The 13,958-nt window shown below is 39.9% G+C and overlaps 2 long non-coding RNA genes across 5 annotated transcripts in view; both read right to left on the reverse strand.

The window, feature by feature from the left end:
* Positions 1-13,958, reverse strand: part of LOC139075759 (uncharacterized) — a 592,181-nt gene that overhangs the window by 287,127 nt on the left and 291,096 nt on the right. The window lies entirely within an intron of this gene.
* LOC139075761 (uncharacterized) overlaps positions 1-13,958 on the reverse strand; it is a 55,671-nt gene that overhangs the window by 14,692 nt on the left and 27,021 nt on the right. Inside the window, exon 2 of the long non-coding RNA XR_011526530.1 lies at positions 7,085-7,142. This is a non-coding gene — a long non-coding RNA (uncharacterized lncRNA). The remainder of the gene's footprint in view (positions 1-7,084; positions 7,143-13,958) is intronic.

Consider the following 13,958-nt stretch of genomic DNA (forward strand, 5'->3'; position numbering starts at 1 on the left):
TAATTCAATTCAGTTCAATTTAATGGTTATTGAGCATCTATTTTGTGTCAGATACTGAGAAAAACTCTGAAGCCAGAGATGCAAACGACAATGGAAACAGATATCTTGTAAAAATGTAGCTGAGAGGGAATCCTCAGGAGGGCAAGCGAGGGTACAGATATTTAAGGCAATCTAAATAAAATTAGGACAAATTTGATAACCTTGTTTCATACTTTTAAACCCCATTGAAGTTTTTTATCCAAGTTGCCAAACTATCACCCCAAAGTTGTCTGCAGTCAAGCAATTGAGGAATGGGGAGATATTCCTGAACATTCATAACATCAATTACAAAAAGAAAAGGAAAGAAATAAAACAAAAGAAGCGAAAATAAGAATCTCTGCCTTGTTCTGTAACTCAGAAAGTGTGCCTCTGCGTCTTCCCATCCACATACTTGACGGTGGCATCTGCACATGAGTATCTGGTTCTACGGCCAGAGAGGAGGGCCAGCGGAAAGCAAGGACGCACTGTGGGCCCTGGCACACACATCCCCTTCTCCACCAGCCAGGAGAGACCAGCCTCACCCCACCACCTCCCGCCTCATTCTTATTCTCGAGCCCTCACAAGCTTCTTTTCTGTCTTAATCAGCTCTGATCTGCTTTTAGCAGACAATAATAGGAATAAAGAACAGCATAGATTTTGGCATGTGTGTGCTTTTTCCCCCTCCTTAATCTTCTATGCAAAAAAAAAAAAAAAAAGTCGTCTCTCTTTTACAGGCTTCTATTGTTTTAGAAAAGAAAAAAAATAAGTCAGGAAGAACTGTGACCATAACAGACGACATCTCCTTATAGCAAAGCTGCATATTCCATTATCGGCAGGACCGATCTTAATTTACAGTAGACATTGCTGCTCCTGCATTTTATGTGGAAATAACAGAAACGCTTCTTTATGAAACTTGCAATGAAAAACATAAATAGTATATCTTTTAACGATTAACACCAACTAATTCTACTGATGCTGAGTAACATGTGCTGAAGAGATGGATTATCTCTGAAACATAATTTTACTAAGCACTGCTATGTAATTTGTTGAGCATTTAGTAATAAGTATGTCTAATAAAATACGAAAAAAAAATATTTAGAAAATGAACCATAATTTTAATATAATTTTAATTAATGGGAGTGCAATTGCAGTGGTTTAAATTACATTCCCCAGTGGTGAGAAGCCTTTCAAACCTAATTTGTAAGCCAAGATGGTGGCTCTAATGACTGGCAGCAAAGTTTCTTCAACAGATTTCATGGGGCATGATCCAAAGATAATAGGTTCTCAGCCCAATGACAATCCAATTACAATGCCAATCAAAGCCAACTTCATGCACTCTAATTATCAGATTTAGCTGTCAGCTCAAATACAAACATAACACTTTTATTTAAATAAAAATTTAATTTAGGAAAAAAAAAGACGACTTCATGTGTGATTTATTGAGACTGCCAGAGCAATCTAACTTACTTCCCTGGTAATATAATAAAATCAGTCTTGTATTAAAAAAAAAAAAAAAGTGGAAACTTCCCCCCCCCCCCCCCACCTATTCTCCTGTATCTGCTATGGTATATTGTTTAAGAGTTAATTTAAGCAAAAAGCATAACCTAACATGGCAGGAGATATTTGCCAACTAGAAGTAGGTTAAATAGAGTAGCAAGGTTTCAGGGAGACAAATTTCCAAGTGAATAAATGACAAAACCTAATTAGTTTTTACTAGTCATTAGGAGAAACTGTGTTTCACCTAAAGTCCATTTTCCTAGGCCTGAAGCTGAGGACCCTGGCTTTCTCTTCTCTCTGCATTGAGTCATAGTAGAAACGTGGGCAAGCGAGAAAGGAAGGGAAGGCACACAAGACCCACATGAAAATGATGTTAAGACATTTGATATTCAAATCACAAAGACTAATAATCTAGAGCATCAGTAATGGGTAGCAATCGCTCCTCACCACAGCCCCAGGACTGACTCTCAGCTTTTGTTAGAGGTCTCCCTTGAGGATGAAGAATGAAAAGTATCTCTCGGAGCAGTCCTGCCCAGTAGAAATGTTGTGTGAGCGGTAAATGCAGCTACATAGGCAACGTTAAATTTTGCAGTAGCAACATTTGATAAACAGCCAGAAGAAACAGAAAACTAATTTTAATAATATAGTTTACTTAACCCAACATAGCTAAACATTTCAACATGTAATCAACAGTAAAAAAAGATTAATGAGATACTTTATATTCTTTTTTCTCACAGGAAGCCTTCAGAATTGGTGTCTCTTTTACACTTAAGTGCCCCTCAATTTGGTCACATTTCATGTGCCCAAAAAGAAGGCAAAGAAGTAGCTGCCTTCAAGGTTTAGTCATATGGCTCCAAAGATGACTTACACCCAGGAAAAAAAAAAAAAATATATATATATGCACTGGTTTTCCAAAGAAGCTAAAGCATCCTCTAGTATTTTATTTCTTAAGGCTGAACGGATATGCTACATATATATATTTAAGGGAGAGTTTCGGGAGATTTTCCTTTTCCAAAACGTACCCAGTGAACATGTAATATGAAGATATGCAATCTTTTACAATATAGATTTGCATAAAATTAGGACAAGCCTGAGGCTCCCTGAAAGTCAGGCAGGGATGTGACATGAGGAGGGCAGTAACAGCGCTGCACAGGAACCAGGGACGAGCTTTCCCTCTACTGCCTCTAAGACCCTGATTACGAATGGAAGTCTCTCACAACCTTCCTCCGGGATCTCCCGTCTTCAGTTAGGGGTGCTCTGTCAGCCCACCCTTGGGGATTTATTTGCCCATTTTGGTACTCTCTCAGGCTTCCTGTCCTTACTCCTGAGGCCAAGATGGGACCCTGAATGCCATCCTCCACACTTCCTAAATTCTTCTCTGATTTAAAAGGAGCTTAAAATTTTCAAACCTACCATGTAGTGTTCACAAGAACCACAGCAGGTTAAAATAAAGGGTTAATTTGCTTCATCCTATATACTTGGAATTGGGAGTCACCTGAATTGCACATGCAAATAGATGCAAACATATGCAAATCAGGGTTTCTCTAGATAAATTGAGTGAAAAAAAAAAGCCTTACAGTATTAGTAACATTGAGGGATTTTGTGGTGTTTAAAGGGAAATTATTTCCTTCCTCCAGTTCCTAATGTGAGTAGCTTTCTCAGTCCCGTCTGAATGAAACTACAAGTTACCAGATCTCAAGGAACAATAATTTTTAAAAAGATTGAACCGGATATTAGTCCGATTGAGATTATGTTATACTTAAGCTTTAATCATTACATCTTAAATGCAACTCTCCCAGGAAAAATTAAAAACTTTCTTACTAAAGAACAAAGGAGTTCTCCAAATAAATTTTTGCTTTAGGTCTGACAATAACATAATGAAAAGTGCTTTTAAGAACATGAAGAGTAATGATACACTGCAGGAATGTGAAGGTGACAGCAGAATACACAGACCTATTCGTTATTATTTTCAATAATAGTAACATACATTATGGTACGTTTGCATGTATTATTCCACTCTACTTCCGGAACCAATCCATAGCCTGTGGTGATGGATTTGTTCTTACGACCATGCCATGAGGTAGCATAACTGGTATTATCATTCCCAATTTGGATATGACTTCTGGAGTTCTAGCTTCTGACCTCACATGGTTCTTCACATGAAAACCAGATCTAGCTGCATCCTGGATACCTGCACCTGGATAGACCAGAGATACCTCAGCCTCTGCAGGTCCAAAGTCAAGCACAACCATAAAAAAAACCTGTCCTTTGAGAGTGCCTTCCCTCAGTCCCTGGTGCCGTCATCTAACATGGCAAGAGAAAACATCAAGTCCTCCTCAAACCTTCTCCATTCCCTAGTCTTACCCTCAGACTTAAACAGATACTGAGTTCACACAGATGCCTTTAAAAAGATCCGACTCTGGGGCTGGCCCTGTGGCCGAGTGGTTAAGTTCACGCGCTCTGCTGCAGGCGGCCCAGTGTTTCGTTGGTTTGAATCCTGGGCGCGGACATGGCACTGCTCATCAGACCACGCGGAGGCAGCGTCCCACATGCCACAACTAGAAGGACCTACAACGAAGAATATACAACTATGTACTGGGAGGTTTTGGGGAGAAAAAGGAAAAAAAATTAAATCTTTAAAAAAATAAAATAAAAAATAAAAAGATCCGACTCCAATCCTTCACAGTAACAGAAAGAATCACACTAGGGAGGGACGTCTGGAACTTGCAGCCTCCCTCCCACACCCACAGCTTCACCTCCCCCTTAGAACTCATGCAAATTCCTGTTAACAAGGCCACCCAGGACTGCCTCCATTGCATGTTTTTGCCCAAGAAGGAAACACAACTTTTTCTTCAATTCCCCAAAGCCCAGCTCAGACAAAATGAAAACAAGACTCCACTAAGCGAGGATAATAGAAAGGAAACGAATATGGAGAATAACAAGCAACTAGATAGTCTACTATATAAAATCCAGCTCAGTCATTTTTAGTGTGTAGCCCTCTAGGTGTGGATGGTCCTTGCCTAGCTCCAGAATTGTCGCCAGTGATAGATGGTCTTCTCCTAGTCCTGAAGGGTGTACCACAAAGCTCCAGCACCACTGTCTCCTTAAAGGGCTGACATGGGGGCCAGGCCTGTGGCCCAGTGGTTAAGTCCACGTGCTCCACTTCAGTGGCCCAGGGTTTCGCCGGTTCGGATCCTGGGCGCGGACATGGCACCACTCATCATGCCATGCTGAGGCTGTGTCCCACATAGCACAACCAGAGGCACTCACAACTAGAATATACAACTATGTACTGGGGGACTTTGGGGAGAAGAAGGGAACAAAAAGGGGGAGGGGTGACCTGAAAGAATGAAATCAGAGAGACTGGTCTAGCCTGGTTAAGGTCCTTCCTATGAACTTCATTTCCCTACATGAGGATCTCAATTTCCCAAATGTCTCTCAGGGAGACCACCCCAGGCCCCTACACCCATAGAGGCCTGGGATTACTTTGCAACCTCAAAAGAACTCAGAAATCAAAATCTAACTCAATAAATCTAAGGCACATGAAATCTACATATGTGGTGGAAGGAGGTCCTTTCTTCACGCAACTCCGTGTTTTCAAAATGTCTCTCCACTCTGTCCTCTTCTTTCCACCAGCACGCCACAGACCTGTTAGTCAGTCATTTCTATTTCTCTTCATAATAAAGTCTATGAGCTTTTACTTTTTAATGATAAATGCAATTCATGTCCATTTTAAGAAATCTGCAAAATAATCAGAAATTTAAATACAAAAATGAAAGTCACCCATATGATCTGCACCATCTCTTATCTGAAGGCATGCAGTTGCCCATCAGTTCTTCTAGATTCTGGCCTCTCCCCACTACAGTGCAGCCACAATATTGCCTCTGCATTACATTCACTGCTCATGGATTAAGCATAATTTAATTCAGCAAGAACTTTTACTGATTAGCTCCGAAGTGTCAGACACGGTGAGATGATGCTGAAAAAGATTCAGACTCTCTCTTCACAGAGATCACAGTCATTTTACTCCCCTGTTTGGAGACCTGTGGCTTTGGAATACACTCCAACTACCTCAAACATCTTAGCTCCTTTTCAGCAGACATTGCTGGATGAATTGCCCATACCACCAGGCCCTCATGCATACATGCATCTTGTGCTGCAGCCACAGTGCACCCATTGCAATTCCTCCAGGCATGCACCTGCTTTTAGAAACATTATTTCCTCTACCTGGATCTCCATCCCCTACACACACACACTGCCACGACCACCACCACCATACTACCACCCTAAGAAGATAGTGTGGATTAAAGAAATATATGTTAAATAAAATGAATAAAATATTACATTGTACTGGGTTCACCTGAGATTAAGAGATTTAAATTTGCTCCAAGCACTTAGAATTTAAAATTACCCTTTGGTGAGGACAGGGTATGATTGAAACATATTTTTGCAAAGTTATATCCACAAAAACTCTTTTAATGTCATTTGCACCAAAAGGTGAAGTACCTATTAGAGGATACCGGGCAGAAGGCATGCCACGGTCAGTCTCTCGTTTACATTGGAAGAGCAAATTGGAAGAAGTCCCATAATTCTGCCAATCCAGTGGCCTGAAAGAGGTGGGATTTCAGAAACTCTTGGCATAAAGGGAGTATTTTGGAATATGGTGCCAGGAGGCTATTTCAAGCAAAACTGGAAGCTGTGTGAAAAGGCGGAAATGAACGTGGTATTTTTGGTTGAATAGTCAAAGATGTCCATAAAGAAAGGAAAGGAGAGATTGGAGCATGAAAGGCCCTGAAGTATGTTCAAAAGAGCCTACACTTTAAGACTTTTTTTAACGACTTTCTTAAATTTAGGAGGGACATCTTAGATGTGGTGCTAGAAAGGAAAAAAAAAAAAAAAAAAAAAAAAGGACCTTCATTCACGAAGTCCTGTATTTGCATGATTGTCTTAAACTAACTCATGTCTTAGCCACACTGTATTTCACCACTTCTCTGAGCTTCCTCTAGCAGTTCACCCCGGATTCACCCCCTCCTCCCCAACTGGTTCCATCCTCCAGCTTTGTAGTCTCCTTGGGCAGCTGGCCCTCTACTTCATCTTCCAGCTGGCACCTTGTCTCATCCTTCCTGCCCTGACATTGCTAATATGACTAATTTGAGATTCTGATCTACCTGGCTTGGTGTCAAGGTTCTCTGTCTTACTGTACTCCACAAGGTAGTCGAGAAGCTATAAATAGCAATTCTAATGACATTCCCACTCTCATTTTCCAGCCTCCTGAAGACAAGAGCTGATCAGCAGAAAACTTCAAGGAAAAGTTTGGAAACCTAAGTCTGAATATGAAGCACAAGTGTGAGGGCACAAGAGCAGATCTATCATGTAAGTATTTTCAAAAAGAGGTTTTATGAAAGAGATCTTAGTCATTTTTAGGACAACACCACTGATTGAGGATGAGGTGTTCTATATTTTTTATGAAGAACCTAAGCCTCTCCTCCCACCAGAGAGGAGGATCCCACTAACTTCTTCATCACTACTCCCCATCTCAGCCCTTTGTCTCTCCTCCAGGGTCTCACACCTTCTGATCACTCCTCAGTTCTCATCTTCAGCAGTTCTGCTGGGTTCTTCTTCTCCATCTACAAACAAGCATAGGGCCACCAGAGTCTTTAAAATAAGCAAACAATCCAGCAAGCCTGCCCTTTCACGAACACATCTGTTTTTCTCTCTCTCCCCACTAAAAACCTAGTGAAGAGTAGTTTATAACAATTTCCTCACCACCCTTTTCATATATCTAAAATTTGATTTCTGCCCTCCCTCAAAATTTTATGGATTATAGAATCATCATCATTTTTTTAAGGGACAGAACCACATTCCCGCCTTCCTGCCAAAAGTTTTGATTGACCATCCTCTGAAAGTCAGTGCATCACATAATAGTTTTAGCCTTGTCTATCCCTTTTGATTGTAAATATGATAGTAACATCTTCACCCTACAGACTGCAACATTCATTTTCTAGGTGGCTAATATATATCACTGCAATGGCACAATCTGGCACACAGAATTGACATTAGTTCCATTCCCAATGTGTCTACTGTGAGCCCTTGGAAACAGTGGGTTGCCAGACTTAACCCCTAACTCATGTCACCTCTGTGTCTAGGCAACTTGTATGAATAGTTTCTGAATAGTGCATCAGTTTTCCAAGAGGTGGCTAGGTCCCTTGTATCCTATCTAGTTTTTACTAAGTCCTTCCACATGGGGACTAGACCATATATCCTATGCCTACAGCGACTGAATTCTCCAAATGATTATTTGAGATCCCAAGCATCTACACCACCAGGTGTTCGGCATAATTCTGCTGCCATGACTGGATTCATTTTAATTCCATATCTGACCCATTCATGGCAGCCTTAGAGCCCAGCTAATCCATTCCACTAGCCCCTTGTCCAATATGACCTTGGCTTCCTCCTTCCTGAGGGCCTCATTCTAATGCTGACATCTAAGAAAACTTTCAACAATAATCCCATCTGAATTGTGCTATGTACAACCTATCTCACTGCATTTTCTTTCCAAACAAATCATTCTAATGTCCCTGTCTCCGCTTAAGAGACCTGGCTCAAAGTGAAGTCAACTTCCCATTTCTTTCCCTCAGTATTCCAATCTGTTTTCAAGTTTATAGACTCTATCATCATATTCGTTCATTCTCTTCCCTCCATTCTCACTTTCCCTAGTAGAGTTGAGGTCCTTATTACCTCCTAGGCTATTGCTAGAGATCCTCCCTTGATACCCACCTCTGCCCCCAACTCCGTCTTTTCCCTGTTCCACTATCAGTCTTTTTAAAGTACAGCTCCCATCACATCTCTCTCCTATCCAATAACTTTTAATGATGGCCAATTCCCACCAATTTAGAGGTAAATTAATCTGCCTGGCACTCAAAGTCCTTTCCAAATACAAGTTACCTCTCTAGCTCCATTTCTTACCACTCCAAATGTATTTCATGCTCCATCTATATAATGCTGCTGACCATTTCCCAATATGCTTCACTTTCCCATCTCTCTGTCATTGTTTGTGCTGTTCTCTTTGCCTGGAGCATCTTTTCCTAATCTCCGTGAATAAAAATAATCCCCACCCTCCATGGTTCTTTATATGAAACCTCTTTAGATTTTCCTAAGCAATAGTGGTTCCTCCTTCTTTTAAACTCCTATAACATCTGGTTTATCCCTCTACTGTGGTTCTTATCATACTTCCTGCATCCTGTCTCTTTATATCCTTGTTTTATCTATCTTAAAGGACTTTAATCTCCCTTATGGCAGGTGTGGTAGGCAAAATTATAAAATAGACCCCCAAGATTCCTGACCTTTGGTGTATACAACTTCTTCGAATTATTCAATCAAGCATTAATCTAGGTACTGCTGTGAAAAGATTTTGCAAATGGAATTAAGGTCCAAAATCAGTCAACATTAAGATAGAAAGAGTATCTGTGTGGGCCTGACCTAATCACATGAGCCCTTTAAACCAGAAAGTTTTCTCCATCAGAAAAGGAAGCCAGAGAATCAAAGTTGAAGGGGGATTTGAGGCATGAGAAGTTCTCATTGCTGGTTTGAAGTTGGAGGGGACCACGTGGCAAGAAACGCAGGCAGCTTCTAGGAGTTGTGAGCAGCCTCCAGCAAGAAAGCTAGTAAGAAGATGGGGACTTCAGTCTTGCAACCACAAAGAACTGAGTTCTGCCAAGAATGACCTTGGAAGTGAATTCCCCTTGTGAAACCCTGAACAGAGAACCTAGCTACCTTGTGCTGAACTTTTGACCTACAGAAGCTAACAAATAAGTGCTATTTTAAGCTGCTAAATTTGTGGTAATTTATAAAACAACAATGCAAACTAATTTAGCAGGGATAAGATCTTACTTTTCTTATTATACCCAGCAATGTCAAGCTGAGTGCCTTGTACACAAGAGTGTATCAATAAATCTTTAACTTACAGTTGCATAAAAAATATTTGGGATGTAAACTCATCAGCAAGAACAAACAGACAAGCAAATAGAATGAAGTCTTTAGGCCTTTAATTACTAGAGAGAATTTAGGAAATTTTCAATTTGTTAACTCTCGTAAGGTCACATTCTAGCATATCTTGAAAATCTTGAGTGTAAGTCCCCAGAAGAAACTCAGTTCAGAAAATTTGTTTTGTTTTTTAAGATACTTATTTCAAGAAATACACAATTGTGGCCATTTGGGAAAAACACTCCTGCTGATATTACTGAGCAGACACCTAGTTCTGTACCTGTGGTGGCAATGAAGAACCTTGTCATCTACATTTCCAAAGCTAGAACTTCAGCTCTTAAATAAAATTATTAATTCTTCCTTTCAGCATTACTACTATCTTCCTACTAATTTCTTAGAATGGTTTTTCTCTCTTCTGGTCTCAAAATGTGACCAAACTTTATCAAAAAATGAAGAAACATTTTTTCTTCAAACTAAAAGCTAAACTAAAGCTCCTCACTCTACACTAGCCATGAAAAGTCTGTCGAGAAGAAAGCAGCTGCCCAGCAGATAGAGGAAGACCCAGCTTCATGTCCAAGCTCTCCATCCCAAGAGTTCCAAGGTCCTGGGGAGCCACTTACACTGAGATTCAGTGTTCTCATTGGCTAAACAGGCTCCCAACACTGCCCTCTCAGAGCTGTTGCAGATTCTAACGAAAAATGACGAACAAAAGGCCTTGAAAACTATAATGGTCACAGCATTGTAATTATCCAATGGGAATCCCCGACTCTCCCATTGGCCTATATACACACTGGTAATTGTTTTCAATGAAAGTATGGAAAGATTTGTAGGCAGCTAACATGCGTGTTGGGCCATCCATAAGTTTTGCCTTGGTCTAATCAGACTATTATTTACCCAATAAACTGTAACTGCAGTGGAGGCCCAATAATTTAGCATCTGAGAGGGATTTGCTGCGGGAGAAGTGATTACGGTCCATCAGATCAAAAATTCACTCTTAAAGAAGTGTCCAAATAGACATGGACACAATGGGCTCAAATCATTACAGACTATTTTGCCAAATAATACACATTTTCAAAATTACTGAAGCCCCTATCATATACCTCACTGTGTACTTATCCCACACATAGAAGGAACTTTAATGTTTTTAAAAAAATGAGATAAAAAGAGAAAAGAAAAGGTAAAGAAAAAGGACATATAAGCTACCATTTCATAATATAAAGACTACCTTATAAATGTAGAGAAGTCCAAAAGTGTAAGAGGTAGAGACAGGTGTTTTCTTTCTAATTCACATTGTGCAGCTTGTTTTTATTATTTTTTTTACCTGAAGTCCCATCAGCTGAAAAGACACTGTCAGCCTTCACTCTAAATGTTCTGCGTGTTGTCTGTTTATGTTATTTTAAAAAGGTCTGAACAAAGAGCTTGCCGTATTGCAGGCAATTTGGAAAACCACCAAAGTTACAATAGATGGAGACTATCTTTGCTTCCTTTGGTTTTGCTCCACAGAAAGGAACCAAGGCACCTCTCTTTGATGTCTATTTTGTTTTGTTTTTGTAATCACTTGTGCACGTGGTGTGTACATACAGAATGAAAGAGACTCAGGTTCATGAGAACAATGATAAAATGAAAAGACTTAAAATTCTTAATGTTAAAAGGCTTGATTAGGATAAATACCTCAAATTTCACACACAGACGTAAGTAGCTGAGATTTATCAAAAGTTTATTTGTATTAATTAATGCTTTCCATTTAGGAGTAGGAGAGCGTATGCTAAAAATAAAATCACCATTCTACAATCACCAAGTGAGTTCTGGAAACGTTCATATGATGGTTTTATTTGTATTGTTTTCTTGCTACCCACCCCCAACAAATTGTGTGTGTGTGTGTGTTCTCTCTCTTTTTTTTGCTCTCTCTTCTCTCTCTCTTTCCCTCCATCTCTCTCTCCCCATCTCTCTCTCAATCCTTCTCTCTTTCTCTCTGATATACAGAGAAAACATCAGATTAATTATAGTGCCCCTAACTTTAGTTTTTTTGTTTGACTCATGAGACTGGAGGGCATTTCACAGCCTATCTCCTTCTAATAACCCATTTTAGTATTTTAAAAGGTATTCCTTAAAAAATTTGCTTACTATTTTATGAGAGCTTAAAAATCAGAACCTGCTTGTTCATTCTTTCTCTTTCTTTTATCAAGATCAGTATTTTTTTCCCCTCTGTCTAGAAATGATCCCTTCAAAAAGTCAGCAAAATATTTTGGCTGTCTTCAGCACCACTTTGGGCTTCTCTGTTACAAATTGTATAAACATTTTCCAGACAGGGGAATTTGAAGGGTCTAAATTATTTTTTTAAATGATGTCTGTATTCTAGTACATTCACATTTGCAAGGGGAAGATGGAAGCAAGGAAAGCTACCACAGAACATAATATGTCTGGAATCAGGGGGCTATTGAGCTCTATGCAAATCTAGGAAGGGAAAATATCCTCCTCAGACATTATCTACAGCAAGGATTCTGAGTTTCCCAGGCTGATGAAACAAATGCTCTCGTTGGCTGCAGTCTGTCATTCATATTGAGCTCACATATTTTACTTCCTGAAACCAAACAAATACTGATAAACTACTTCAGTGAGCCTTTAATCAAAATTTCGGCAGTATGCAGTTGGCGACAGAAAGATCAGTCTGTGGAGCCTGAAACCCTTTCATCATCAAATATACAGAAATAATAATTATATTTATCTGTTTGGTTCAGGCTGCACACCAAGATTTACCCTTGCCCTAAGGACATAGAAATCATCAGGCATTGTCATCTCCAAAGGAAAAAAAAAACTCCTTAATAACTTAGAGGTTAAACAGTTCTCAAGAGTTGTGGGGGCTGAGGAAAAGGAAATAAAAATAATACATTACATTTAGCACTTTTTTCCCTTGTAATGCTAAAATCAGCTATGTGGTGTACTAACCAATTAGCACTTCTCATATAATAACTCTGAAAGCACTAGTCAGCATCTAGCCTGACCAATAAAAAAATTTTGAAGGGAAAAGAGATTGTCCATAATTCTGTTCCCCATTCTTTTAGCAACTGTGTCTGTACAAACGTATTTCCATCCAACTTATTCCAAAAACAGTCGAAAAATCAGATCAAATGAACAGAGGAGTTGAATTTGAGAGACACTGTATGGTGGAAATAGGGTATCTTAATTTGGATTCCTACAAAAGCAGGAACTGAGACAAGGACTTGGTGAACTGAGGTTATTTGGATGTGAGTTCAAGAAGATGGAGTGAAGGAGCAGGGAGTAAGTCAGGGAAGGAGGGAAAACAAGCAAGCATAAGTTCTGAGCTGACTATCACTGTGGACACCTGAGGCTTATCCCCTCTGGGGTCCCTCAGGAACCAAGAAGAAATGAACCTCAGAACTATGCCAGTGCAGAATTAGAAGGCTGGGGCATTTATCCTCTGACCCAGTCCACAGTTGAGAGCTGCCCCTACCCTGAGAGCTTCAAGTCCGCATCTTCAAGGCTACACCTAATGAGGGCTAAACCAGCTAAGGCTTAAGAGAAAGCTCTGAAGTAGTGAAGCTGAGAGAAGCTTGAGGTGGGAAGCCACCAGCATGCACAGGGATTGCTCACTAGGGCTGAGGGGGCCGAGGGAATGTGAGTGGGGGCACCAATACCACCTACTACATATTTCTTGCTCTAGGATAACTTGAGAAGATCATTTTATGTTCCTCTTTAAAAGTAAGTATAAGATATCAAGCCATGAAAAGACATGGAGGAACTTGAAATTCCTACTATTAAGAGAAAGAAGCCAATCTGAAAAGGCTACACACTGTTCGACTCCAACTATATGACATTCTGGAAAAGTCCAAATCATAGAGACAGTGAAAAGATCAGTGGTTGCCAGGGGTTGGGAAGGTAGGGGGCTGGGGAAAATGAATAGGCGAAGCACAGAGGATTTTTAGGACAGTGAAAATACTCTGTATATGTCATTATATATTTGTCCAAACTCATAGAATGTACACCACCATGAGTGACCTGTAATGTAAACTGCAGACTTTGGGTGATTATGATGTGTCAATGTATGGTCATCAACTGTAACAAATGCACCACTCTGGTGGGGGATGTTGATAATTGGGGAGACTATGCATGTGTGGGGACAGCGGGTATATGAGGTATATGGAAAATCTCTGTACCTTCTTCTCAATTTTGCTATGAACCTAAAAATGCTCTAAAAAATAAAGTCTTAATAAAAAAGTAAGTGTAAGAGCATTGACGTAGTAATTAACACCACATATCATTTACGTGGAATTACCTTTGCAAAATACACACGTATTCAGAGAAAGGTCTGTATTATCCCCTCTGCTATTTGCCTCAAGACGAATACCACCACTTTCCTCCTCCGGTTCTCCTTTTTAGGTCCTCCTTGTCACACTTTTCTTCTTACCTTCTTCTCACTCACCTCAACAGTTTTTCTTCCT

The sequence above is a fragment of the Equus przewalskii genome, chromosome 14 (assembly GCF_037783145.1).
Source record: "Equus przewalskii isolate Varuska chromosome 14, EquPr2, whole genome shotgun sequence".
In the NCBI taxonomy this organism is placed as follows: domain Eukaryota; kingdom Metazoa; phylum Chordata; class Mammalia; order Perissodactyla; family Equidae; genus Equus; species Equus przewalskii.